Raw genomic sequence first — 5,775 nt, 5'->3', positions numbered from 1 at the left:
GAAGAGGAAGAGGAAGAGGAAGAGGAAGAGGAAGAGGAAGAGGAAGAGGAAGAGGAAGAGGAAGAGGAGGAGGACTTTTTTACATGCTAATTCCTTCTTTTCCTATAATTTTATTGAGAAACAAATAGCAATGAGACAGATTCAAACCAAATTGGTAGGACAGATTCAATAATTAACACATTGCATACATTCTTCTTAGTGGTTAATTGCTGTACAAGATGCAGACATGATGTCCTGTTTACAAACACCATTAGAACAAATCCTTCTATTCATTAAGAGAATGTAATTATATATCTATCCTAACCATTTTGAATACACAGATACAAAGTGGACATTCATCTGTATCCCCTTTTTTTGTTAAGTTCCGTTATTTGAATAATATAGGTGTGTTAACTCAGCAAAATATTCTAAAAGAGTCCAGTAGTCCATAATAGTATTGGGTCTTCCGCTTTTATTTCTCCATTCTTGCTTGACTGACAATGCCAGAAATTGTTGACTTGAGCTCCCTACAGCTCAACATAACCAAATTGGTAGGACAGATTCAGTAAGCATGGCTTTACTTCTTATACTTTGTTTTTATACTTTTCTGCTGGATGGTTAAGACCAAGGTAAAGCAGGACCTATTTTACATGCTAATTCCTAAGACCCAACTTCAGAGTTAAGATTCAGTGAGTGGGGGCAGGGGAGTGTTCTAGCCTCACTCCCAGAGGTTCTGGAGAGAATCTGAGAACTCAGAGAACCTGGGCTGGAGGGCAGAAAGAAACCCTCAAAAGTGGTGGCCGCAGTCCTCACAGTGGTCATGGACTTGGAATACAACCAGGCTGCTTCTGTTTTCCTCCACCCTTGACCACCTGCCGTACCCTCCTCAGGCTCAGGACCTTACTTGTCTTTCACGCTGCCCAGGAGGCTTCACCTGCATGCTTGCTACAGCTGGGCAGTGGCACTGTGGAAGACACTGGAAAGAGAACCTGGGAGGGAAAGAGGCTGGACAGTAGGCTTTTATTTCTCCACTCTCCTGTCAGGATAAACGCAGCATGTAGTTAGGTATTCACTGGTCCTTAGAGGACACTGAAACAAGGCTGCTGAAATTGTGCTGGACCTTGATATTTATGGGCAACATTAGTGTTAACGTTTCTAGTCTTCTAGAGATTTCCACCCTTCTCTGGTGGGAGATTGTAAAGGCCAGTATCTGTAAATTGCTTTGAAAGTAAACCATGGTCATGCAAGTAGATGACACTATCTGCTTTCCTCCGACAGCAAGAATCAGTGAGCCCCCAAAACACAGTACATATTCAGCACTTTGCCTTAACCTACCAGATGGATAATATCCTGTTAGGGGATTACACCATGGGTTATTTTAAAGGACAAAAAGATTGCTGACCCAGGCTGGGACAGTGGGCAAACTGCGGGCACATCTGCAGCTATTGAGCACATATTTCTAAGGGTTTCCAGCAGAACATAAGTAAACAATTGCCTGCCTGAGTGATATGGGAGTTTCATAAGAGCCATAAATACCCAAGCTGATGGCTAACACTGCTGGCCAAACCCATGGGTTACAGAACCAGTAACATGCAGCCAAAACATACCAAATGGCAACACGTCTGTTAAGTTTCCCTCTAATGTGGCACTCCACGCGGAAGGGTCACATTTGAGAGATGGAGATGCAATAATGTCATTTTTATTGGTGAAGCCCGTAAAAATGCTGCAGATGAAGAAGTGGCCTCTGCATCATTATGGCCAATACTAAGCAAGCCCCAGATCCAATAGCTTCCAGAGCAATGTCCTATGCTACTTTGCAAAAAGTCTTCATGCTCCACTTAAAATTTTTGGAGACAATACTCACTTGAATGCCACACGTCTAATTCTACGTCAACAAATATCTAAACCTCTAGTTTTCTTACAAAAATATGTTATTCTTTTCATCTCTGACCAATGCCCAAATTGTTGTCTATTCCAGGATTTCACTGACTTTATGAAACTTTAGTACAGTATGAGAAACAGAATCAATGACATGGAGATACCCATTCTGATTTTTATGGCCACCACCTGGGTCCACCCAGATTTATTTTCCCATCATTGGGCTAATGATATTTTATCATTACACTACCACTGCCAACAGGGAAGGGAAGTTGTTGTTGTTGTTTTTGCATAGTAAGTTGTACCCAAATGAAGAAATCTAGCACACAGATAGCCAACAATGCAAAGGCAAAGGAACAGTTCACCAAATCAACAACATGTTTTGTGCTGTAGAAAAAGGGATGTGGCAGAAACTGCTTGAGCTTTAGGTTGTCCTCTTTAGGAAGCTGAACCACGTGTCACACTGTCACTACAAAAAGATCTGTAGGAGAATGAGGATACATCATCTAAAAACCAATTAAACAATACATTTTGAGCCACAATTACATCCAAATTTTTGGCATATAATTAGGTAAGATCTGAACCAAAGTATAGAACTTGCATAAAGCTTTGGGATTCAGGACTCAGACACTGCAGTGGAAGATGAATTTGGAGAAAAGACTAACCGTAGAGCTGAGAAGATGCAGAATGAACTGGTCAGGTTGAGAGCTACTTTGTATTTGCAATCTTTCCTCCTCCTGAACTTTCTATCATGTGATGCCCAAACAAAGTATGTATGAAATTGTGCATTCCACTTCATTCACCAGTACATCAAGATTAAACTCATAAATGTGGAGGTCATCGATGGAAAAGTCTATGTCTCTGCATGATAATTTATCTGCAAGTTGCGAGAGTCCAAATAACACTAGCATGGGATTTGCTTTCATGTGTGGCCCTGTGCATCATTGAATGCCCAGAGCACTTGGCTTTCTTCAGATTTACCTGATGTCATACCACACTGCTACCATAATTAATTGCTGCTATGATTTCTTTTTCTGTTTAATGCAAGAAAAGTATTTTTATTGCTCTTGGATAATACAGAAGTTGAGAGTGATGAATTAATTCTGGGAATTTGTAAGCACTGTTTTACCTGTTGCCATATGAAGCCCTTCAGAGTGCTGGGTGGACTGTGTCCTGCATCAGAACTCCAGTGGAGGGAGTATGTGGCTCTGAAATCCAGCCTGCTTTTGATCTCTGGCTATGCACCCTGGCAGAGGCCCACAAGGAAAGGCTGACCAAGAGATAGGTCTTTTTATTATTTTTTTTTCTTTGTAAATTTCACAAGTGTACTGCCCGACCAGCAGCTGCTAGAAGCCTCTGGTAGCCACCTGCTGTGTACACCAGAAAATGGCAGGGGGAGAAGCCAGACCACTCTCGCACAACCCTGAATTGTTTATTATTGATGTTTACTCACTGTTAAACCCTAAAGTGGCTGCTACCACACTTCCCAAACAATCAATTGGGATTTTTGTTAACATGCAGATTCTGGGTCCTCAGGGTTTGCATTCCAACAAGCTCTTAGGGGACTGTGATTTAGCTGATTCATTGACCAAGTTTGAGGGTGTCCCAATGGCCAGTGAAACTCATGGGTAAATTCTAGCCATACTGGGCCCCTTCTCTGCTGACCACGGAACACTTTCCCCCATCTTTCTGTTTCTACAAACCTCAACCAGGACCCTTTCTGGTCTTTTCCTGGGGCAGGAGATGCTGTTATTTACTGGCCCCTAGGTGTCATTTCTTGGCATGCTCTCAGTTTCCTAGCCACTCAATGAATCATCTATTTTTTTTTTTTTTTTTGAGACAGGGTGTCACTATGTAGTTCAAGCTGATCTCTGAGCTCATAGCGATCCTCCTGCCTCAGCCTGAGTGCCATGATTACAGGTGTGTGCCATCATGTCTAGCTAGCTATTATTATTCTTGTATTACAGACAGGGAAACTGAGGCTCAATGGTTTATATACTGTTACAGTGATTATCTAAAATGATCCCCTGCTACTCCCACCAAAAAATACTGTATTGAAGGCTTGGTTGGCAGCTGAATAGCTTTTGAAGTGATTGTATCATGTGGGTTCTAACTTCGCCAGTAGACTTGCCTGTTGGTGACATAACTTGAGGACATTATTAGGAGGTGATAAAAACAGGTGGAGCTTACTGGTTGGAGGAAATGCGTCAGGGCAGTGCTACCTTGGGGACCAAATCTGGCCCTCTTTCTGGTTCTCCCAAGCTCTGTGTACTCTGTCTGCTGCAAGAGGAGCAACTCTGCTCCACAGCGCTCTTCTGCCTGAATGTGCCTGCCTCACCTCAGGCTGAGAGGAACCAGCTAACTAGAGACTAGAAATTATGAAACTAAGCCAAAACAAACCTTTCCTCCTTTAAGCTCTTTACATCAGGTGTTTTGTTGCAACAGTGCAAAGCTGAAGCTAATGCATGTACTTTGTCCAAGAACATAAATCCAGTAAGTTAACTTGTAGGGAATTAAAACTACATTCCAGGGGCTGGCAAGATAGCTCAGCCATCTAAAGTGCCTGCTTAGGCAAGTTTAGGCAGGTGCAGAGCCAACCCTGTCCTCAGGGTGGGCTGAGCAGACGAAAAAAAAAAGAAAACTAGGCTTTAAGCTCTGCATATGAGCCTGTACATCCTGTTTCTAAATTTCAAGAACTTAATTCCATCTGTCCACAAAGGAAAGCTGTTCCAACGGACACCCTCTTATCAGGTACTGCAGCGCCTGCTGTGGCAGGTATGTTAAGGCATGGGGATGTTCAAGTGGGCATTCCTTCATTTGTTTTAAACAGAATTCTATTACTGTGGAAACAAGAAGAGTTTCTACTAATGTGACATTATCTTTGCTTCCACATGGCGGTTGATTTTGGTGACGGGTAACTCAGTTTTCAAGCATGTCTCAAGCATCGTGCTTCAGAAAATAGCAGGGGTCATTTTTACTGAGTAACTGGGACCAGGAAAAAGAGGTCCAGAATGTTCACAGAGCAGGAAGATGGCTACCTCCACAGCAGGAGGTACAGGGAGGCCTGGTCCGAAAGCCTCTAAGAGTCAGGGACAGTTCCCAGTGGAAAGAACAGGCTGGCTCTCAGGAAGAATTCTTGTAAATCTCAGGGGGTGAGTGGCACTAGCCAGACCGAGGTGTGCCATGCCATACAATCCCAACTGCACCCCGTTGAGTGCCTGGGCTCATGACTCATGAATCTTGAGAGACTGAGAAGGCAAACTGAAGGGAAATGAAGTGACTTTCAAAATGCCTCAAAGTCACTTGGTAGCCAGGACACCAGAAGATACAACTTTTACTGATTTGGGGAGACTGGATCATGCAGCTGAGTGACAGGAGCTGGGGTTCTTGTTTCCAGGTGGCAATTCCCCCAAGAAGACTTTCCATAGAAATTAGCTATCCCTGACCTCTTTGGTGTCATAAACAGCCTTGCAAAGCATGCTACACACACAGTGGAGGGATGTGACCCAAGTGAAACTGTCTTTCATTAACTAAGGACTGCATTGATTTGGCTTCTAAGAACCAGCTGGGTTAAGCTGAGTTTCTAGTTTCAATTTTCTGAGGAATCTCTATACTGATTTCCACAGTGGTTGCACTAATTTACACTCCTACCAGCAATGTAGTAGAGTTCCTTTTCTTCTACATCCTCTCCAACATTTGTTACTGTTAGTTTTTTTTGTTATGACAGCTCTTGTTTTATGACCCTCTTTCTTAAGAGGGTATTAGTGTAGCTTTCTAGTTTACCCTAGTTTGCCAAAAGTTTTGTGCTATTATGTTTTTTGTAGGAATCTTCTTTGTTTATGTCTTGTTTCCTGAATAACTCGTTTGAAGATAACAGCCCACAGTGTAGTAATTTTTTTTACTGGATTATGAAATTTT

The sequence above is a fragment of the Octodon degus genome, unplaced genomic scaffold (genome assembly GCF_000260255.1).
Source record: "Octodon degus isolate 3935 unplaced genomic scaffold, OctDeg1.0 scaffold00028, whole genome shotgun sequence".
Taxonomy (NCBI): Eukaryota; Metazoa; Chordata; class Mammalia; order Rodentia; family Octodontidae; genus Octodon; species Octodon degus.
The sequence above is the reverse complement of the archived record's forward strand: the minus strand, read 5'-3'. Positions refer to the sequence as shown.